At 47.0% G+C, this 20,363-nt stretch overlaps 23 non-coding genes and 9 pseudogenes across 23 annotated transcripts; all 32 read right to left on the reverse strand.

Moving 5' to 3' along the window:
• Nucleotides 1-3,017: 3,017 nt before the first annotated feature.
• On the reverse strand, nt 3,018-3,135 carry LOC140868608 (5S ribosomal RNA). The gene has a single exon (XR_012146017.1). It is a non-coding gene; the product is annotated as a 5S ribosomal RNA (ribosomal RNA).
• An 811-nt stretch (nt 3,136-3,946) lies between these two features.
• LOC140868804 (5S ribosomal RNA) lies at nt 3,947-4,065 on the reverse strand. The gene has a single exon (XR_012146205.1). It is a non-coding gene; the product is annotated as a 5S ribosomal RNA (ribosomal RNA).
• A 397-nt stretch (nt 4,066-4,462) lies between these two features.
• Nucleotides 4,463-4,581, reverse strand: LOC140869696 (5S ribosomal RNA; annotated as a pseudogene).
• A 400-nt stretch (nt 4,582-4,981) lies between these two features.
• On the reverse strand, nt 4,982-5,098 carry LOC140869800 (5S ribosomal RNA; annotated as a pseudogene).
• A 401-nt stretch (nt 5,099-5,499) lies between these two features.
• Nucleotides 5,500-5,618, reverse strand: LOC140868999 (5S ribosomal RNA). The gene has a single exon (XR_012146393.1). It is a non-coding gene; the product is annotated as a 5S ribosomal RNA (ribosomal RNA).
• A 400-nt stretch (nt 5,619-6,018) lies between these two features.
• On the reverse strand, nt 6,019-6,137 carry LOC140868163 (5S ribosomal RNA). Its single transcript, XR_012145592.1, has one exon. It is a non-coding gene; the product is annotated as a 5S ribosomal RNA (ribosomal RNA).
• Nucleotides 6,138-6,538: 401 nt separating this feature from the next.
• On the reverse strand, nt 6,539-6,657 carry LOC140869081 (5S ribosomal RNA). The gene has a single exon (XR_012146473.1). It is a non-coding gene; the product is annotated as a 5S ribosomal RNA (ribosomal RNA).
• A 402-nt stretch (nt 6,658-7,059) lies between these two features.
• Nucleotides 7,060-7,178, reverse strand: LOC140869483 (5S ribosomal RNA; annotated as a pseudogene).
• Nucleotides 7,179-7,576: 398 nt separating this feature from the next.
• LOC140869747 (5S ribosomal RNA) lies at nt 7,577-7,695 on the reverse strand (annotated as a pseudogene).
• A 399-nt stretch (nt 7,696-8,094) lies between these two features.
• On the reverse strand, nt 8,095-8,213 carry LOC140869182 (5S ribosomal RNA). The gene has a single exon (XR_012146570.1). It is a non-coding gene; the product is annotated as a 5S ribosomal RNA (ribosomal RNA).
• A 401-nt stretch (nt 8,214-8,614) lies between these two features.
• LOC140868717 (5S ribosomal RNA) lies at nt 8,615-8,733 on the reverse strand. The gene has a single exon (XR_012146121.1). It is a non-coding gene; the product is annotated as a 5S ribosomal RNA (ribosomal RNA).
• Nucleotides 8,734-9,134: 401 nt separating this feature from the next.
• Nucleotides 9,135-9,253, reverse strand: LOC140867925 (5S ribosomal RNA). Its single transcript, XR_012145365.1, has one exon. It is a non-coding gene; the product is annotated as a 5S ribosomal RNA (ribosomal RNA).
• Nucleotides 9,254-9,653: 400 nt separating this feature from the next.
• On the reverse strand, nt 9,654-9,772 carry LOC140869697 (5S ribosomal RNA; annotated as a pseudogene).
• A 402-nt stretch (nt 9,773-10,174) lies between these two features.
• Nucleotides 10,175-10,293, reverse strand: LOC140869005 (5S ribosomal RNA). The gene has a single exon (XR_012146399.1). It is a non-coding gene; the product is annotated as a 5S ribosomal RNA (ribosomal RNA).
• Nucleotides 10,294-11,040: 747 nt separating this feature from the next.
• Nucleotides 11,041-11,159, reverse strand: LOC140869357 (5S ribosomal RNA). Its single transcript, XR_012146738.1, has one exon. It is a non-coding gene; the product is annotated as a 5S ribosomal RNA (ribosomal RNA).
• A 402-nt stretch (nt 11,160-11,561) lies between these two features.
• LOC140869650 (5S ribosomal RNA) lies at nt 11,562-11,680 on the reverse strand (annotated as a pseudogene).
• Nucleotides 11,681-12,080: 400 nt separating this feature from the next.
• Nucleotides 12,081-12,199, reverse strand: LOC140870351 (5S ribosomal RNA). Its single transcript, XR_012147315.1, has one exon. It is a non-coding gene; the product is annotated as a 5S ribosomal RNA (ribosomal RNA).
• A 746-nt stretch (nt 12,200-12,945) lies between these two features.
• On the reverse strand, nt 12,946-13,064 carry LOC140869272 (5S ribosomal RNA). The gene has a single exon (XR_012146654.1). It is a non-coding gene; the product is annotated as a 5S ribosomal RNA (ribosomal RNA).
• A 399-nt stretch (nt 13,065-13,463) lies between these two features.
• Nucleotides 13,464-13,582, reverse strand: LOC140868115 (5S ribosomal RNA). Its single transcript, XR_012145548.1, has one exon. It is a non-coding gene; the product is annotated as a 5S ribosomal RNA (ribosomal RNA).
• Nucleotides 13,583-13,982: 400 nt separating this feature from the next.
• LOC140869644 (5S ribosomal RNA) lies at nt 13,983-14,134 on the reverse strand (annotated as a pseudogene).
• A 400-nt stretch (nt 14,135-14,534) lies between these two features.
• Nucleotides 14,535-14,653, reverse strand: LOC140868987 (5S ribosomal RNA). Its single transcript, XR_012146381.1, has one exon. It is a non-coding gene; the product is annotated as a 5S ribosomal RNA (ribosomal RNA).
• A 330-nt stretch (nt 14,654-14,983) lies between these two features.
• Nucleotides 14,984-15,102, reverse strand: LOC140868222 (5S ribosomal RNA). Its single transcript, XR_012145649.1, has one exon. It is a non-coding gene; the product is annotated as a 5S ribosomal RNA (ribosomal RNA).
• Nucleotides 15,103-15,503: 401 nt separating this feature from the next.
• LOC140868620 (5S ribosomal RNA) lies at nt 15,504-15,622 on the reverse strand. Its single transcript, XR_012146028.1, has one exon. It is a non-coding gene; the product is annotated as a 5S ribosomal RNA (ribosomal RNA).
• Nucleotides 15,623-16,019: 397 nt separating this feature from the next.
• On the reverse strand, nt 16,020-16,138 carry LOC140869601 (5S ribosomal RNA; annotated as a pseudogene).
• A 401-nt stretch (nt 16,139-16,539) lies between these two features.
• On the reverse strand, nt 16,540-16,658 carry LOC140868609 (5S ribosomal RNA). Its single transcript, XR_012146018.1, has one exon. It is a non-coding gene; the product is annotated as a 5S ribosomal RNA (ribosomal RNA).
• Nucleotides 16,659-17,059: 401 nt separating this feature from the next.
• LOC140869480 (5S ribosomal RNA) lies at nt 17,060-17,178 on the reverse strand (annotated as a pseudogene).
• Nucleotides 17,179-17,579: 401 nt separating this feature from the next.
• Nucleotides 17,580-17,698, reverse strand: LOC140868090 (5S ribosomal RNA). Its single transcript, XR_012145523.1, has one exon. It is a non-coding gene; the product is annotated as a 5S ribosomal RNA (ribosomal RNA).
• A 398-nt stretch (nt 17,699-18,096) lies between these two features.
• LOC140869124 (5S ribosomal RNA) lies at nt 18,097-18,215 on the reverse strand. The gene has a single exon (XR_012146514.1). It is a non-coding gene; the product is annotated as a 5S ribosomal RNA (ribosomal RNA).
• A 400-nt stretch (nt 18,216-18,615) lies between these two features.
• LOC140868091 (5S ribosomal RNA) lies at nt 18,616-18,734 on the reverse strand. Its single transcript, XR_012145524.1, has one exon. It is a non-coding gene; the product is annotated as a 5S ribosomal RNA (ribosomal RNA).
• A 402-nt stretch (nt 18,735-19,136) lies between these two features.
• On the reverse strand, nt 19,137-19,255 carry LOC140868257 (5S ribosomal RNA). Its single transcript, XR_012145683.1, has one exon. It is a non-coding gene; the product is annotated as a 5S ribosomal RNA (ribosomal RNA).
• Nucleotides 19,256-19,655: 400 nt separating this feature from the next.
• LOC140867968 (5S ribosomal RNA) lies at nt 19,656-19,774 on the reverse strand. The gene has a single exon (XR_012145406.1). It is a non-coding gene; the product is annotated as a 5S ribosomal RNA (ribosomal RNA).
• Nucleotides 19,775-20,174: 400 nt separating this feature from the next.
• Nucleotides 20,175-20,293, reverse strand: LOC140870445 (5S ribosomal RNA). The gene has a single exon (XR_012147406.1). It is a non-coding gene; the product is annotated as a 5S ribosomal RNA (ribosomal RNA).
• Between the last annotated feature and the right edge of the window lie 70 nt (nt 20,294-20,363).

The raw sequence follows: 20,363 nt of genomic DNA on the forward strand, positions 1-20,363 counted from the left end.
CAGCGGACAAATCAACTGCATAGATAAGGTAGCCTTCCCCGCCAGACTCTAGAGCTCGACAGGCTCTCAAAGCTGATACCAAAGGCATCGGGGGTCGCGCTCCCTCACCATAGAAAAACCAGCTCTCACTCCCCTCCGGATGAAAGCGTACTAATCTCTGATAGCAGTCCACTGAAGCTCGATAGGTAGTCAACATATCTATTCCCAGAATGCAATCAAAGTTGTCCATCGCCAGGACCATGAGATTTTCTAACAGAATGTTCCCTTCGAACTCTAAAGGGCAACCCATCACTAGACGCTTAGCCAAAGCAGATTGGCCCGTCGGAGTGGAAACAGACATCACTACGTCTAGTGCAATGCATGGTAACTTATGCCTCTTAACAAAACGTGCAGAAATGAAGGAATGAGATGCACCAGTGTCAATAAGTACAAGAGCAGGTATACCATAAAGCAGAAATGTACCTGCGATGACTTTCTCATTCTCCTCCACTGCTTGATCATGTCTCAGGGCAAACACCTGGCCAGAAGCTCGTGACCTCAAATGAGAACTCCCAGCAGACTGTCCCTGCGACCTCTGCTGAACGGTGGCCTGAGAACCCGATCGTGAACCAGAACCAGAACCACCTCCCCCAGACAGTGGACAATCCCTCCGGATGTGACCAGTCTCTCCACAACGGAAACAAGCTCCAGAAGCTCTACGACACTTGTCGGATGGATGGTTCTTCCCATAGTGATCACACTTGTCCTTCTTACCGTAACGGACAACACCTCCAGAACCCGAGGAAGAAGAAGATCCAGACTTCTTGAAAGTTTGGGCACGGGGACCCAAAGAACTAGCAGGTCTCGACTGAGAGAAAGACCTGTTCCGCCGAATGCTATCCTCCGCCTGATGACAACGGCTCACCAAACCCTCGTAGGACATGTCGTCGCCAACCGCCACACGGTCATGGATCTCAGGGTTAAGGCCCTGAAGGAACAGATTATACTTCATCTCTGAGCTATCGGAAATCTCGGGGCAATAGGATAGCAGATCAAAGAACCTCTGTTGATACTCATCAATAGACATGGCTCCCTGTCGCAGACTCAGTAGCTCGCCCGCCTTCGACTGACGGAGTGCAGGAGGAAAATACCGCTTTTGGAAAGCTGTGCGGAACTCGGCCCAGGTGGCCACTCCTCTCGCCGCAACAAAAGGTGCAGAAGTAAACCTCCACCACCTGCGCGCACGCCCATCCAGAAGATAGCCAAGGGTCTCCACCTTCTGCTCATCGGTGCATTGGAAAGTCTGAAAAGTCGTCTCCATGCGGTTTAACCAGTTCTCCGCATCCTCCGGAGACTCACCTCCAACTAAGGGCTTAGGACCCATAGCTATGAATCGACGCACAATGAAACGCTCGTCGTCATGGTGACGATGACGCCGTTCTCGACGAGGCTCCCAGTCGGCATCACCCCAACGCCCACCAACACTGCCATGAGAACTCTGGTCGTCACGATTTGACATCAACAAAAATACCTCAAGATGAGACTAAATCCCAAAAATCTTTTGCATGCTCTGATACCATAAATGTAGTGACCCTTACCTGGATCACCTACTAAACAGAACTTAGGCATGCAATTAACTTGATTAAACAGATATCAGAATAAAACTGCGGAAACCATAAAATAGTTTACAACCCCAAGTAAAAGAATCTGTAATTTATCCAATAATATACAACCAAATCAAATAGCTGTATAAACCCAAAACAACAGTAATAAAACCTAAGCGAAGCTCCAGCTGGCCAACCACTGACTAGCCCCTCCTGGATCCACCCTCCTCGTCCAATCGCAAACCTGCCCCATGGAATAGGGTGACCAGAAAATACAGAGTACGAGACGTGAGCATAAAACGCTCAGTGCGAGAGTATGAGTATACATGCATGCAAAGTGAACTCCCTATAGACTCGAGGTCAAGGATCAGATAACAGAGACAGACCGGGCCCTGGTATGTAGCACGCTGTGCCGTCGCTTCAGGAGGTGGCTCCCATACCGAGATAACCGTGGATACGCCGGACCCAAATCGATGGAAGTCCATCCACTAACAGGATAGGGTACAACCCTACTAACAGACATCTCGAAAGAGATACAGCAAGATGCAAATGAATGCAGCATAATATCATGTCATATAAATCATGCAGTCACATAATACATGCATACTCAGTCAGGATATCTTGAACAGTACTTTTGTACCTCAATACAGTGCAAGCTCTACCAACTCTAGGTCCATGCCTATAGTCTGCTCTACACTGCCAAATGATACTACTATCATTAAAGTGCTCTAAAAGCCTTAACTAAGCTATTGCATACTCCTAAATATTTATAGGAAGCAAAAGCTATACCTTCGTCCGTCGTTAGCCCTTTGATGTCGATGCCTCCAGAACTTGGGCACAACTCCGCTACGACTACCGAATGCCTCGCCGACCTCCGGACCAAGCCTAGGAAGACTAGAACAGCTCCAAAAAAACTAGAAAAGAAAGGAGAACTCGGAATTGGCAAATGAAAGTGAAGGCTCGGCCTTCTATTTATAGACAACGATCGGAACTTCCGATCCTTGATCGGAACGTCCGAACCTCGATCGGAACGTCCGATCCTGCCATCGGAGCTTCCGAAGATCCTGATCTGCCACGTGTCAAAATATCACTTGTTCACTCCGGATAGGGGTGATCGGAGCCTCCGGTCCTGATCGGAGCTTCCGATCCAACCACACGTCATGCCTGACGTAATAACATCGGTGCCTTCGATCGCTCATCGGAGCTTCCGATCCTGTTCGGAGCTTCCGATCGTGCCTTCGGAGCTTCCGATCCGTCCAATACCCAATTCAATTAATTAGCATTAATCCTTTAATTACTCAATTAGGGTACGGGCTACTACAAAGTCTATTGCATCTTTTCTATCCGCGGATTGGACTGAAAGAGTCTGAAATAGGACGGTGAGGAATCGGAAAAACAAGAAGTACGAGTAAGAAAAAAAGAAATTAATGAAAAGGGGTGCAACACGAGGACTTCACAGGGGTCACCCATCCTAGTACTGCTCTCGCCCAAGCACGCCTACCTTCAGAGTTCTGATGGGATCCGGTGCATTAGTGCTGGTATGATCGCACCCAAAATTGAATGAATTCTTTATTGTTTTGTCTCTCAAATTGCGGATCGGAGGAACAGGAGCTGCAGCTGGTATGATCGCACCCAAAAGTGAATGAATTCTTCTCGATACCTACAGCGCGTATCTCGGTCTAAGAGATGGAGAAGCTCAAATTCAAACCCAGAGTTTGTCTTTGGGGGCATTTTTCCCGTAGGGCGCGCTGGGACCCACCGAAGTGGCCCGCGTCACCCAGATTGCACATTCACATCATGTGATTCAGTCTATTGCATCTTTTCTATCCGCGGATTGGACTGAAAGAGTCGGAAATAGGACGGAGAGGAATCAGAAGAACATGATGTAGTACGAGTAAGAAAAAAAGAAACTAATAAAAAAAGGAGTGCAACACGAGGACTTCCCGGGTATGATCGCACCCAACAGTGAATGAATTCTTTATTTTTTTGTCTCTCGAATTGCGGATCGGAGGAACAGGAGCTGCAGTTTCAAACGGACATAACTTTCGATCGGCTGAGATTTACTGGAGCTTCAGCCTGCTCACGCGAAGCTCCACTCGATACCTATAGTGCGTATCTCGGTTAAAAAGATGGAGACGTTCAAATTCCAAAATGGAGATGCTCTTTCAGGGCATTTTTCCCGTATGTCGCGCTGGGACCCACCGAAGCGGCCCGCGTCACCCAGATCGCATGTTCACATCGTATGATTGAATCTATTGCATCTTTTCTATCCGCGGATTGGACTGAAAGAGTCGGAAATAGGACGGCAAGGAATCGAAAGAACAAGAAGTACGAGTAAGAAAAAAAATAAATTAATGAAAAAAGGAGTGCAACACGAGAACTTCCGAGGGGGTCACCCATCCTATTACTGCTCTCGCCCAAGCACCCTTAACTTCAGAGTTCTGATGAGATACGGTGCATTAGTGCTGGTATGATCGCACCCTGCAGTGAATGAATTCTTTATTGTTTTGTCTCTCGAATTGCGGATCGGTGGAACAGGAGCTGCAGTTCAAACAGACATAACTTTCAATCGGCTAAGAGTTACGGGAGCTTCAGCCTCCTCACGCGAAACTCCTCTCGATACCTACAGCAAGTATCTCGGTCTAAGAGATGGAGACGCTCAAATTACAACCCGGAGATGGTCTTTTGGGGCATTTTTCCCATAGGGTGCGCTGGGACCCACCGAAGCGACCTGCGTCACCTAGATCGCACGTTCACGTCGTGTGATTAAGTCTAATTGCATCTTTTCTATCCGCGGATTGGACTGAAAGAGTCGGAAATAGGACGGCGAGGAATCGGAAAAACAAGAAGTACGAGTAAGAAAAAAAAATAATGAAAAAAGGGTGCAACATGAGGACTTCCCAGGGGGTCACACATCCTAGTACTGCTCTTGTCCGAGCACGCTTAACTTCGGAGTTCTGATGGGATCCGGTGCATTAGTTTTGGTATGATCTCAACCAAAAGTGAATGAATTCTTTATTGTTTTGTCTCTCGAATTGCGGATCGGAGGAACAGGAGCTGCAGTTTTAAACGGACATAACTTTCGATCTGCTGAGAGTTACGGGAGCTTCAGCCTGCTCACGTGAAGCTCTTCTTGATACCCACAGCGCGTATCTCGGTCAAAGAGACGGAGAAGCTCAAATTCAAACCCGGAGATGGTCTTTGGGGGCATTATTCCCGTAGGGCGCACTGGGACCCACCGAAGTGGCCCGCGTCACCCAGATCGCACGTTCACGTCATGTGATTCAGTCTATTGCATCTTTTCAATCCGCGAATTGGACTGAAAGAGTCGGAAATAGGACGGAGAGGAATCGGAAGAACAGGATGTACGAGTAAGAAAAAAAAAACTAATAAAAAAAGGGGTGCAACACGAGGACTTCCAAGGGTCACCCATCCTAGTACTGCTCTTACCCAATCACGCATAACATCAAAGTTCTGATGGGATCCAGTGCATTAGTGCTGCTATGATCGCACCCAATAGTGAATGAATTCTTTATTTTTTTGTCTCTCGAATTGCGGATCGGAGGAACAGGAGCTGCAGTTTCAAACGGACATAACTTTCGATTGGCTAAGAGTTACTGGAGCTTCAGCCTGCTCACGCGAAGCTACACTCGATACCTATAGTGCGTATCTCGGTTAAAGAGACGGAGACGCTCAAATTCCAAAACGGAGATGGTCTTATGGGGCATTTTTCCCGTATGTTGCACTGGGACCCACCGAAGCGGCCCGCGTCACCCAGATCGCACGTTCACATCGAATGATTCAGTCTATTGCATCTTTTCTATCCGTGGATGGGACTGAAAGAGTCGAAAATAGGACGGCGAGGAATCGAAAGAACAAGAAGTACGAGTAAGAAAAAAAGAAAATAATGAAAAAAGAGGTGCAACACAAGGACTTCCCAGGGGGTCACCCATCCTAGTACTGCTCTCGCCCAAGCACGCTTAACTCCAGGGTTCTGATAGGATCTGGTGCATTAGTACTGGTATGATCGCAACAAACAATGAATGAATTCATTATTGTTTTGTCTCTCAAATTGCGGATCAGAGGAACAGGAGCTGCAGTTTCAAACGGACATAACTTTCGATCAGTTAAGAGTTACAGGAGCTTCAGCCTGCTCACACGAAGCTCCACTCGATACCTATAGCAAGTATCTTGTTCTAAGAGACGGAGACACCCAAATTTCAACCCGGAGATGGTCTTTCGGGGCGTTTTTCCCGTAGGGCGTGCTGGAACCCACCGAAGCGGCCCGCATCACCCAGATCGCACATTCACGTCATGTGATTAAGTCTATAGCATGTTTTCTATCCGCGGATTGGACTGAAAGAGTTGGAAATAGGACGGCGAGGAATCGGAAATACAAGAAGTATGAGTAAGAAAAAAAGAAATTAATGAAAAAGGGGTGCAACACGAGGACTTTCCAGGGGGTCACCCATCCTAGTACTGCTCTCGCCCAAGCACGCTTAACTTCAGAGTTCTGGTGGGATCCGGTGCATTAGTACTGGTATGATCGCACCAAACAGTGAATGAATTCTTTATTGTTTTGTCTCTCGAATTGCGGATCGGAGGAACAGGAGCTGCAATTTCAAACGGACATAACTTTTGATCGGCTAAGAGTTACGGGAGCTTCAGCCTGCTCACACGAAGCTCCTCTTGATACCTACAGCAAGTATCTCGGTCTAAGAGACGGAGATGCTCAAATTACAACTCGGAGATGGTCTTGCGGGGCGTTTTTCCCGTAAGGCGCGCTGGGACCTATTGAAGCGGCCCGCGTCACCCAGATCGCACGTTCACGTCGTGTGATTAAGTCTATTGCATCTTTTCTATCCGCGGATTGGACTGAAAGAGTCGGAAATAGAACTTAGAGGAATCGTAAGAACAAGATGTACGAGTAAGAAAAAAAGAAACTAATAAAAAAAGGGGTGCAACACGAGAACTTCCCAAGGGGTCACCCATCCTAGTACTGCTATTGCCCAAGCACGCATAACTTCGAAGTTCTGATGGGATCCGGTGCATTAGTGCTAGTATGATCGCATCCAACAGTGAATGAATTCTTTATTTTGTTGTCTCTCGAATTGCGGATTGAAGAAAAAGGAGCTGCAGTTTCAAACGGACATAACTTTCGATCGGCTGAGAGTTACTGGAGCTTCAGCCTGCTCACGCGAAGCTCCACTCGATACCTATAGTGCGTATCTCGGTTAAAGAGACGGAGATGCTCAAATTCCAAAATGGATATGCTCTTTCGGGGCATTTTTCCCGTATGTCGCGCTGGGACCCACCGAAGCGGCCCGCGTCACCCAGATCCCACGTTCACATTGTATGATTCAATCTATTGCATCTTTTCTATCTGCGGATTGGACTGAAAGAGTCGGAAATAGGACGGCAAGGAATCGAAAGAACAAGAAGTACGAGTAAGAAAAAAAAGAAATTAAAGAAAAAAAGAGTGCAATACGAGGACTTCCGAGGGGGTCACCCATCCTAGTACTACTCTATCCCAAGCACACTTAAATTCGGAGTTCTGATGTGATACGGTGCATTAGTGCTGGTATGATCGCACCCTACAGTGAATGAATTCTTTATTGTTTTGTCTCTCGAATTGCGGATCGGAGAAACACGAGCTAAAGTTCAAACAGACATAACTTTCGATCGGCTAAGAGTTACGGGAGCTTCAGCCTGCTCACGCGAAGCTCCTCTCGATACCTACAGCAAGTATCTTGGTCTAAGAGATGGAGACGCTCAAATTACAACCCGGAGATGGTCTTTTGGGGCATTTTTCGCGTAGGGTGCGCTGGGACCCACCGAAGCGGCCTGCGTCACCCAGATCGAACGTTCACGTCGTGTGATTAAGTCTAATTGCATCTTTTCTATCCACGGATTGGACTAAAAGAGTCGGAAATAGGACGGCGAGGAATCGAAAAAACAAGAAGTACGAGTAAGAAAAAAAAAATAATGAAAAAAGGGTGCAACATGAGGACTTTCGAGGGGGTCACACATCCTAGTACTGCTCTTGCCTGAGCACGCTTAACTTCGGAGTTCTGATGGGATCCGGTGCATTAGTGTTGGTATGATCTCACCCAAAAGTGAATGAATTCTTTATTGTTTTGTCTCTCGAATTGCGGATCGGAGGAACAGGAGCTGCAGTTTTAAACGGACATAACTTTCGATCTGCTGAGAGTTACGGGAGCTTCAGCCTGCTCACGTGAAGCTCTTCTCGAATCCCACAACGCGTATCTCGGTCTAAGAGACGGAGAAGCTCAAATTCAAACCCGGAGATGGTCTTTGGGGGCATTTTTCCCTTAGGGCGCGCTGGGACCCACCGAAGTGGCCCGCGTCACCCAGATCACACGTTCACGTCGTGTGATTCAGTCTTTTGCATCTTTTCAATCCGCGGATTGGACTGAAAGAGTCGGAAATAGGACGGAGAGGAATCGGAAGAACAGGACGTACGAGTAAGAAAAAAAAACTAATAAAAAAAGGGGTGCAACACGAGGACTTCCCAGGGGGTCACCCATCCTAGTACTGCTCTTATCCAAGCACGCATAACTTCGGAGTTCTGATGGGATCCAGTGCATTAGTGCTGCTATGATCGCACCTAACAGTGAATGAATTCTTTATTGTTTTGTCTCTCGAATTGCGGATCGGAGGAACAAGAGCTGCAGTTTCGAACGGACATAACTTTCGATCGGCTAAGAGTTACGGGAGCTTCAGCCTGCTCACACGAAGCTCCTCTCGATACCTACCGCAAGTATCTTGGTTTAAGAGACGGAGATGCTCAAATTACAACCCGAAGATGGTCTTGCGGGGCGTTTATCCCGTAGGGTGCGCTGGTACCTACCAAAGCGGCCCGCGTCACCCAGATCGCACGTTCACGTCGTGTTATTAAGTCTATTGCATCTTTTCTATCCGCGGATTGGACTGAAAGAGTCGGAAATAGAACGGAGAGGAATCGTAAGAACAAGATGTACGAGTAAGAAAAAAAGAAACTAATAAAAAAAGGGGTGCAACACGTGGACTTCCCAAGGGGTCACCCATCCTAGTACTGCTATTGCCCAAGCACGCATAACTTCGGAGTTCTTATGGGATCCGGTGCATTAGTGCTAGTATGATCGCACCCAAAAGTGAATGAATTCTTTATTTTTTTGTCTCTCGAATTGCGGATCGAAGGAATAGGAGCTGCAGTTTCAAACGGACATAACTTTTGATCTGCTGAGAGTTACGGGAGCTTCAGCCTGCTCACGCGAAGCTCTTCTCGATACCTACAGCGCGTATCTCGGTCTAAGAGATGGAGAAGTTCCAATTCAAACCCGTAGATTGTCTTTGGGGGCATTTTTCCCATAGGGCGCGCTGGGACCCACCGAAGTGGCCCGCGTCACCCAGATCGCACGTTCACATCATGTGATTCAGTCTATTGCATCTTTTCTAACCGCGGATTAGACTGAAAGAGTCGGAAATAGGACGGAGAGGAATCGGAAGAACAAGATGTACAAGTAAGAAAAAAATAAACTAATAAAAAAATGGATGCAACACGAGGACTTCCCAGGGGGTCACCCATCCTAGTACTGCTCTTGCCCAAGCACGCATAACTTTGGAGTTCTGATGGGATCCAGTGCATTAGTGCTGGTATGATCGCACCCAAAAGTGAATGTATTCTTTATTGTTTTTTCTCTCGAATTGCGGATTTGAGGAACATGAGCTGCAGTTCAAACGGACATAACTTTCGATCGGCTAAGAGTTACGGGAGCTTCAGCCTGCTCACCCAAAGCTTCTCTCGATACCTAGAGCAAGTATCTCGGTCTAAGAGACGGAGACGCTCAAATTACAACCCGAAGATGGTCTTTTGGGTCGTTTTTCTCGTAGGGCGTGCTGGGACCCACCGAAGCGGCTGCGTCACCCAGATCGCACATTCACGTTGTGTGATTAAGTCTAATTGCATCTTTTCTATCCGCGGATTGGACTGAAAGAGTCGAAAATAGGACGACGAGGAATCGGAAAAACAAGAAGTACGAGTAAGAAAAAAAGAAACTAATAAAAAAAGTGGTGCAGCACGAGGCCTTCCCAGTGGGTCACCCATCCTAGTACTGCTCTTACCCAAGCACGCATAATTTCGGAGTTCTGATGGGATCCGGTGCATTAGTGCTGCTATGTTCGCACCCAACAATGAATGAATTCTTTATTTTTTTGTCTCTCGAATTGCGGATCGGAGGAACAGGAGCTACAGTTTCAAACGGACATAATTTTCGATCGGCTGAGAGTTACTGGAGCTTCAGCCTGCTCACGCGAAGCTCCACTCGATACCTATAGTCCGTATCTTGGTTAAAGAGATGGAGACGCACAAAATTCCAAAACGGAGATGGTCGTTCTGGGCATTTTTCCTGTATGTCGCACTGGGACCCACCAAAGCGGCCCGTGTCATCCAGATCGCACGTTCACATCGTATGATTCAGTTTATTGCATCTTTTCTATCCCCGAATTGGACTGCAAGAGTCGGAAATAGGACAGTGAGAAATCGAAAGAACAAGAAGTACGAGTAAGAAAAAAAGAAATAAATAAAAAAAAGGGTCCAACACGAGGACTTCCCAGGGGGTCACCCATCCTAGTACTTCTCTCGCCCAAGCGCGCTAAACTTCGGAGTTTTGATGGGATCCGGTGCATTGGTGCTGGTATGATCGCACCCAATAGCGAATGCATTCTTTATTGTTTTGTTTTTCGAATTGCGGATCGGAGAAATAGGAGCTGCAGTTTTAAACGGACATAACTTTCAATCAGCTAAGAGTTACGGGAGCTTCAACCTGCTCGCACGAAGCCCCTCACGATACTTACAACAAGTATCTCGGTCTAAGAGACGGAGACGCTCAAATTACAACCCAGAGATGGTCTTTTGGGGCGTTTTTCCCGTAGGGCACGCTGGGACCCACCGAAGTAGCCCGCGTCACCCATCCTAGTACTGCTCTTGCCCAAGCACGTATAAATTCGGAGTTCTGATGGGATCCGGTGCATTAGTGCTGGTATGATCGCACCAAACAGTAAATGAATTATTTATTTTTGTTGTCTCTCGAATTGCGGATCGAAGGAACAGGAGCTGCAGTTTCTAACGGACATAACTTTCGATCGGCTAAGAGTTACTGGAGCTTCAGCCTGCTCACACGAAGCTCCACTCAATACCTGTAGTGCGTATCTTGGTTAAAGAGACGGAGACGCTTAAATTCCAAAACGGAGATGGTCTTTTGGGGCATTTTTCCCATATGTTGCGCTGGGACCCATCGAAGCGGCCCGCGTCACCCAGATCGCATGTTCACATCGTATGATTCAGTCTATTGCATCTTTTCTATCCGCTGATTAAACTGAAAGAGTCGGAAATAGGACGGCGAGGAATCGAAAGAACTAGAAGTACGAGTAAGAAAAAAAGAAATTAATGAAAAAAGGGGTGCAACACGAGGACTTCCCAGGGGATCACCCATCCTAGTATTGCTCTCGCCCAAGCAAGCTTAACTTCGGAGTTCTGATGGAATTCGTTGCATTAGTGCTGGTATGATCGCACCTAATAGTGAATGAATTCTTTATTGTTTTTCTCTCGAATTGCGGATCGGAGGAACAGGAGCTGCAGTTTCAAACGGACATAACTTTCGATCGGCTAAGAGATACGAGAGATTCAGCCTGCTCACGCGAATCTCCTCTCGATACCTACAGCAAGTATCTCGGTCTAAGAGACGGAGACGCTCAAATTACAACCCGAAGATGGTTTTTTTGGGTCGTTTTTCCCGTAGGGCGTGCTGGGACCCACCGAAGCGGCCTGCATCACCCAGATCGCACGTTCACGTCGTGTGATTAAGTCTAATTGCATCTTTTCTATCCGCGGATTGGACTGAAAGAGTCGAAAATAGGACGGCGCGGAATCGGAAAAACAAGAAGTACGAGTAAGAAGAAAAGAAACTAACAAAAAAAGGGGTGCAACACGAGGACTTCCCAGGGGGTCACCCATCCTAGTACTGCTCTTACCTAAGCACGCATAATTTTGGAGTTCTGATAGGATCCGGTGCATTAGTGCTGCTATGATCGCACCCAATAGTGAATGAATTCTTTATTTTTTTGTCTCTCGGATTGCGGATCGGAGGAACAGGAGCTACAGTTTCAAACGGACATAACTTTCGATCGGCTGAGAGTTACTGGAGCTTCAGCCTGCTCACGCGAAGCTCCACTCGATACCTATAGTGCGTATCTCTGTTAAAGAGATGGAGACGCTCAAATTCCAAAATGGAGATGGTCGTTCGGGGAATTTTTCCCGTATGTTGCGCTGGGACCCACCGAAGCGGCCCGTGTCACCCAGATCGCACGTTCACATCGCATGATTCAGTTTATTGTATCTTTTCTATCCGCGGATTGGAATGCAAGAGTCGGAAATAGGACGGTGAGGAATCAAAAGAACAAGAAGTACGAGTAAGAAAAAAAGAATTAATAAAAAAAGGGGTCCAACACGAGGACTTTCCAGGGGGTCACCCATCCTAGTACTTCTCTCGCCCAAGCACGCTTAACTTCGGAGTTCTGATGGGATCCGGTGCATTAGTGCTGGTATGATCGCACCCAATAGCGACTGCATTCTTTATTGTTTTGTCTTTCGAATTGCGGATCGGAGGAACAGGAGCTGCAATTTTAAACGGACATAACTTTCGATCGGCTAAGAGTTACGGGAGCTTCAGCCTGCTCACACGAAGCTCCTCTCGATACTTACAGCAAGTATCTCGGTCTAAGAGACGGAGACGCTCAAATTTCAACCCAGAGATGGTCTTTCGGGGCGTTTTTCCCGTAGGGCGCGCTGGGACCCAACGAAGCAGCCCGCGTCACCCATCCTAGTACTGCTCTTGCCCAAGAACGCATAACTTTGGAGTTCTGATGGGATCCGGTGCATTAGTGCTGGTATGATCGCACCCAACAGTGAATGAATTCTTTATTTTTTTGTCTCTCGAATTGCGGATCGGAGGAACAGGAGCTGCAGTTTCAAATGGACATAACTTTCGATCGACTGAGAGTTACTGGAGCTTCAGACTGCTCACGCGAAGCTCCAGTCGATACCTATAGTGCGTATCTCGGTTAAAGAGACGGAGACGCTCAAATTCTAAAATGAAGATGGTCTTTTGGGGCATTTTTCCCGTATGTCGTGCTGGGACCCACCGAAGCGGCCCGCGTCACCCAGATCGCACGTTCACATCGTATGATTCAGTCTATTGCATCTTTTCTATCCGCGGATTGGACTGAAAGAGTCGGAAATAGGACGGCGAGGAATTGAAAGAACTAGAAGTACGAGTAAGAAAAAAAGAAATTAATGAAAAAAGGGGTGCAACACGAGGACTTCCCAAGAGGTCACCCATCCTAGTACTGCTCCCGCCCAAGCACGCTTAACTTCGGAGTTCTGATGGGATCCGTTGCATTAGTGCTGGTATGATCGCACCTAACAGTGAATGAATTCTTTATTGTTTTTCTCTCGAATTGCGGATCAGAGGAACAGGAGCTGCAGTTTCAAACGGACATAACTTTCGATCGGCTAAGAGATACGATTGCTTCAGCCTGCTCACGCAAAGCTCGTCTCGATACCTACAGCAAATATCTCGGTCTAAGAGACGGAGACGCTCAAATTACAACCCGAAAATGGTCTTTCGAGGAATTTTTCCCTTAGGGCGCGCTGGGACCTACCGAAGCGGCCCGCGTCACCTAGATCGCACGTTCACGTCGTGTGATTAAGTCTATTGCATATTTTTTATCCGCGGATTGGACTGAAAGAGTCGGAAATAGGACGGCGAGGAATCGGAAAAACAAGAAGTACGAGTAAGAAAAAAATAAATTAATGAAAAAGGGTTGCAATGCGAGGACTTCCAAGGGGGTCACCCATCCTAGTACTGCTATCGCCCAAGCACGCTTAACTTCGGAGATCTGATGGGATCCGGTGCATTAGTGCTGGTATGATCGCACCCAACAGTGAATGAATTCTTTATTGTTTTGTCTCTCGAATTGCGGATCGGAGGAACAGGAGCTGCAGTTTCAAACGGACATAACTTTCGATCTGCTGAGAGTTACGGGAGCTTCAGCCTACTCACGCGAAGCTCTTCTCGATACCTACAACGCGTATCTTGGTCTAAGAGATGGAAAAGCTCAAATTCAAACCTCGAGATGGTCTTTGGGGGCATTTTTCCCTTAGGTCGCGCTGGGACCCATCGAAGTGGCCGCGTCATCCAGATCGCACGTTCATGTCGTGTGATTCAGTCTATTGCATCTTTTCTATCCGCAGATTGGAATGAAAGAGTCAGAAATAGGACGGAGAGGAATCGGAAGAACAATATGTACGAGTAAGAAAAAAAGAAACTAATAAAAAAAGGGGTGCAACACGAGGACTTCCCAGGGGGTTACCCATCCTAGTACTGCTCTTGCCCAAGCACTCACCCATCCTAGTACTGCTCTTGCCCAAGCACGCATAACTTCAGAGTTCTGATGGGATCCGGTGCATTAGTGATGGTATGATCGCACCTAACAGTGAATGAATTCTTTATTTTTTTGTCTCTCTAATTGCGGATCAGAGGAACAGGAGCTGCAGTTTCAAACGGACATAACTTTCGATCGGCTGAGAGTTACTGGAGTTTCAGCCTGCTCACGCGAAGCTCCACTCGATACCTATAGTGCGTATCTCGGTTAAAGAGATGGAAATGCTCAAATTCCAAAACGGAGATGGTCTTTCGGGGAATTTTTCCCATATGTCACGCTGGGACCCACCGAAGCGGCCCGCGTCACCCAGATCGCACGTTCACATCGTATGATTCAGTCTATTGCATCTTTTCTATCCGCGGATTGGACTGAAAGAGTAAGAAATAGGACGGCGAGAAATTGAAAGAACAAGAAGTACGAGTAAGAAAAAAAAAATTAATGAAAAAAGGGGTGAAACACGAGGACTTCCCAGGGTGTCACCCATCCTAGTACTGCTCTCGCCCAAGTGCGCTTAACTTCGGAGTTCTAATGGGATCCGGTGCATTTGTTCTGGTATGATCGCACCCAACAGTGAATGAATTCTTTATTGTTTTGTCTCTCGAATTGCGGATCGGAGGAACAGGAGCTGCAGTTTCAAACAGACATAACTTTCGATCGGCTAAGAGTTACGGGAGCTTCAGCCAGCTCACGCGAAGCTCCTCTAGATACCTACAGCAAGTATCTAAGAGACGGGACCCACTGAAGCGGCCCGCGTCACCCAGATCGCACGTTCACGTCTTGTGATTAAGTCTAATTGCATCTTTTCTATCTGCGGATTGGACTGAAAGAGTCGGAAATAGGACGGCGAGGAATCGGAAAAACAAGAAGTACGAGTAAGAAAAAAAATTAATGAAAAAGGGGTGCAACACGAGGACTTCCCAGGGGGTCACCCATCCTAGTACTGATCTCGCCCAAGCATGCCTATCTTCGGAGTTCTGATGGGATCCGGTGCATTAGTGCTGGTATGATCGCAACCAACAGTGAATGAATTCTTTATTGTTTTGTCTCTCGAATTGCGGATCGGAGGAACAGGAGCTGCAGTTTCAAACGGACATAAATTTCGATCTGCTGAGAGTTACGGGAGCTTCAGCCTGCTCACGCGAAGCTCTTCTTGATACCTACAACGCGTATCTCGGTCTAAGAGACGGAGAAGCTCAAATTCAAACCCTGAGATGGGCTTTGGGGGAATTTTTCCTGTAGGGCGCGCTGGGACCCACCAAAGTAGCCCGCGTCACCCAGATTGCACGTTAACGTCGTGTGATTCAGTCTATTGCATATTTTCTATCCACGGATTGGACTAAAAGAGTTGGAAATAGGACGGAGAGGAATCGGAAGAACAAGATGTACGAGTAAGAAAAAAAGAAACTAATAAAAAAAGGGGTGCAACACGAGGACTTCCCAAGGGGTCACCCATCCTAGTACTACTCTTGCCCAAGCACGCATAACTTCAGAGTTCTGATGGGATCCGGTGCATTAGTGATGGTATGATCGCACCTAACAGTGAATGAATTCTTTATTTTTTTGTCTCTCGAATTGTGGATCGGAGGAACAGGATCTGCAGTTTCAAATGAACATAACTTTCGATCGGCTGAGAGTTACTGGAGTTTCAACTGCTCACGCGAAGCTCCACTCGATACCTATAGTGCGTATCTCGGTTAAAGAGATGGAGACACTCAAATTACAAAATGGAGATGGTCTTTCGGGGAATTTTTCCCGTATGTCGCGCTGGGACCCACCAAAGCGGCCCGCGTCACCCATATCTCATGTTCACATCGTATGATTCAGTCTATTGCATCTTTTCTATCCGAGGATTGGACTGAAAGAGTAAGAAATAGGACGGCGAGGAATTAAAAGAACAAGAAGTTCAAGTAAGAAAAAAAATTAATGAAAAAAGGGGTGAAACAAGAGGACTTCCCAGGGGGTCACCTATCCTAGTACTGCTCTCGCCCAAGTGCGCTTAACTTCGGAGTTCTAATTGGATCTGGTGCATTAGTGCTGGTATGATCGCACCCAACAGTGAATGAATTCTTTATTGTTTTGTCTCTCGAATTGCGGATCGGAGGAATAGGAGCTGCAGTTTCAAACAGACATAACTTTCGATCGGCTAAGAGTTACGGGAGCTTAAGCCTGCTCACGCAAAGCTCCTCTCGATACCTACAGCAAGTATCTCGATCTAAGAGACAGAGACACTCAAATTACAACCCGAAGATGGTCTTTTGGGGCGTTTTTCCCGTAGGATGCGCTGGAACCCACTGAAGCGGCCCTCGTCACCCAGATCGCACGTTCACGTCATGTGATTAAGTCTAATTGCATCTTTTCTATCTGCCGATTGGATTGAAAGAGTCGGAAATAGGACGACGAGGAATCGGAAAAACAAGAAGTACGAGTAAGAAAAAAATAAATTAATGAAAAAGGGGTGCAACACGAGGACTTTCCAGGGGGTCACCCATCCTAGTACTGCTCTCGCCCAAGCATGCTTATCTTCTGAGTTCTGATGGGATCCGGTGCATTAGTGCTGGTATGATCGCAACCAATAGTGAATGAATTCTCTATTATTTTGTCTCTCGAATTGCGGATCGGAGGAACAGGAGCTGCAGTTTCAAATGGACATAACTTTCGATCTGCTGAGAGTTACGGGAGCTTTAGCCTGCTCACGCGAAGATCTTCTCGATACCTACAGCGCGTATCTTAGTCTAAGAGACGGAGAAACTCAAATTCAAACCCAAAAGTGGGCTTTGGGGGAATTTTTCCCGTAGGGCATGCTGGGACCCACCGAAGTGGCCCGCGTCACCCAGATCGCACTTTCACGTCGTGTGATTCAGTCTATTGCATCTTTTCTATCCGCGGATTGGACTGAAAGAGTTGGAAATAGGACGGAGAGGAATCGAAAGGACAAGATGTACGAGTAAGAAAAAATGAAACTAATAAAAAAAGGGGTGCAACACGAGGACTTCCCAGAGGGTCACCAATCCTAGTACTGCCCTTGCCCAAGCACGCATAACTTCGAAGTTCTGATGGGATCCGATGTATTAGTGCTGCTATGATCACACCCAACAGTGAATGAATTCTTTATTTTTTTGTCTCTCGAATTGCGGATCGGAGGAACAAGAGCTGCAGTTTCAAACGGACATAACTTTCGATCGGCTGAGATTTACTGGAGCTTCAGCCTGCTCACGCGAAGCTCCACTCGATAACTATAGTGCGTATCTCGGTTAAAGAGATTGAGACGCTCAAATTCCATAATGGAGATGGTCTTTCGGGGCATTTTTCCTGTATGTCGCACTGGGACCCACCGAAGCGGCCCGCGTCACCCAGATCGCACGTTCACATCGTATGATTCAGTCTACTGCATCTTTTTCTATCCGCGGATTGGGCTGAAAGATTCGAAAAAAGGATGGCGAGGAATCGAAAGAACAAGAAGTACGAGTAAGAAAAAAAGAAATTAAAGAAAAAGGGGTGCAACACGAGGACTTCCCAGGGGGTCACCTACCATAGTACTTCTCTTGCCAAAGCATGCTTAACTTCGGAGTTCTGATGGGATCCGGTGCATTAATGCTGGTATGATCGCACCCAACAGTGAATGATTTCTTTATTGTTTTATCTCTCAAATTGCGGATCGGAGGAACAGGAGCTACAGTTTCAAATGGACATAACTTTCGATCTACTAAGAGTTACGGGAGCTTCAGCCTGCTTACGCGAAGCTCTTCCCGATACCTACAGCGCGCATCTCGGTCTAAGAGACGGTGATGCTCAAATTCCAACCTGGAGATGGTCTTTCGGGTGTTTTTCCCGTAGGGCACGCTAGGACACATCGAAGCGGCCCGCGTCACCCATATCACACGTTCACGTCTGGTGTCTCAGTTTATTGCATCTTTTATATCCGTGGATTGGACTCAAAGAGTCGGAAATAGGACGACGAGGAATCGAAAGAACAAGAAGTACTAGTAAGAAAAAAGAAATTAATGAAAATGGGGTGCAACACGAGGACTTCCCAGGGGATCACCCATCCTAGTTCTACTCTCGCCCATGCACGCTTAGCTCTGGAGTTCTGATGGGATCCGGTGAATTAGTGCTGGTATGATCACATCCAACAATGAATGAATTCTTTATTGTTTTGTTTCTCGAATTGCGGATTGGAGGAACAGGAGCTTTAGTTTCAAACGGACATAAATTTCGATCGGCTGAGAGTTACGGAAGCTTCAACCTGCTCATGGGAAGCTCCTCTCGATACCTACAGCACGCATCTCGTTCCAAGAGACGGAGACGCTCAAATTCCAACTCGAAGATGGTCTTTTGGGGCGTTTTTCCCGTAGGGCATGCTGGGACCCACCAAAACGGCCCGCATCACCCAGATCGCACGTTCACGTCGTGTGTTTCAGTCTATTGCATCATTTCGATCCGCGGATTGGACTCAAAGATTCGTAAAAAGGACGGCGAGGAATCGAAAGAACAAGAAGTACGAGTAAGAAAAAAAGAAATTAAAGAAAAAGGGGTGCAACACGAGGACTTCCCAGGGGGTCACCTACCATAGTACTTCTCTTGCCAAAGCATGCTTAACTTCGGAGTTCTGATGGGATCCGGTGCATTAATGCTGGTATGATCGCACCCAACAGTGAATGATTTCTTTATTGTTTTATCTCTCGAATTGCGGATCGGAGGAACAGGAGCTACAGTTTCAAATGGACATAACTTTCGATCTACTAAGAGTTACGGGAGCTTCAACCTGCTTACGCGAAGCTCTTCTCGATACCTACAACGCGTATCTCGGTTTAAGAGATGGAGAAGCTCAAATTCAAACTCGGAGATGGTATTTGGGGGCATTTTTCCCGTAGGGCGCGCTGGGACCCACCGAAGTGTCCCGCGTCACCCAGATCGCACGTTCACGTCGTGTGATTCAGTCTATTGCACATTTTCTATCCGTGGATTGGACTGAAAGAGTCGGAAATAGGACGGAGAGGAATCGGAAGAACAAGATGTACGAGTAAGAAAAAAAGAAACTAATAAAAAAAAGGGGTGCAACACGAGGACTTCCCTGGGGGTCACCCATCCTAGTACTGCTCTTGCCCAAGCACGCATAACTTCGGAGTTCTGATGGGATCCGGTGCATTAGTGTTGGTATGATCGCACCCAACAGTGAATGAATTCTTTATTTTTTTGTCTCTCGAATTGCGGATCAGAGGAACAGGAGCTGCAGTTTCAAATGGACATAAATTTCGATCGGCTGAGAGTTACTGGAGCTTCAGCCTGCTCACGCGAAGCTCCACTCGATACCTGTAGTGCGTATATCGGTTAAAGAGACGGAGACGCTCAAATTCCAAAATGGAGATGGTCTTTCGGGGCATATTTCCCGTATGTCACGCTGGGACCCACCGAAGCGGCCCGCGTCCCCCAAATCACACGTTCACATCGTATGATTTAGTCTATTGCATATTTTCTATCCGCGGATTGGACTGAAAGAGTCGGAATAGGATGGAGAGGAATCGAAAGAACAAGAAGTACGAGTAAGAAAAAAAGAAATTAATGAAAAAAGGGGTGCAACACGAGGACTTCCCAGGGGGTCACCAATCCTAGTACTGCTCTCGCCCAAGCGCGCTTAACTTCGGAGTTCTGATGGGATCCGATGCATTAGTGCTGGTATGATCGCACCCAACAGTGAATGAATTTTTTATTGTTTTGTCTCTCGAATTGCGGATCGGAGGAACAGGAGCTGCAGTTTCGAACAGACATAACTTTCGATCGGCTAAGAGTTACAAGAGCTTCAGCCTGCTCACGCAAAGCTCCTCTCGATACCTACAGCAAGTATCTCGGTCTAAAAGACGGAGACGCTCAAATTACAAACCGGAGATGGTATTTCGGGGCGTTTTTCCCGTAGGGCGCATTGGGATCCACCGAAGCGACCCGCATCACCCAGATCGCATGTTCATGTCGTGTGATTAAGTCTATTGCATCTTTTCTATCCGCGAATTGGACTGAAATAGTCGAAAAAAGGACGGCAAGGAATCGAAAAAACAAGAAGTTCGAGTAAGAAAAAAATAAATAAATGAAAAAGGGGTGCAACACGAAGACTTCCCAAGGGGTCACCCATCCTAGTACTGCTCTCGCCCAAGCACGCTTAACTTCGGAGTTCTGATGGGATCCGGTGCATTAGTGCTGGTATGATCGCGCCGAACAGTGAATGAATTCTTTATTGTTTTGTCTCTCGAATTGCGGATCGTAGGAACAGGAGCTGCAGTTTCA

This window comes from Henckelia pumila, chromosome 4, assembly GCF_033568475.1.
Source record: "Henckelia pumila isolate YLH828 chromosome 4, ASM3356847v2, whole genome shotgun sequence".
NCBI classification, from domain to species: Eukaryota; Viridiplantae; Streptophyta; class Magnoliopsida; order Lamiales; family Gesneriaceae; genus Henckelia; species Henckelia pumila.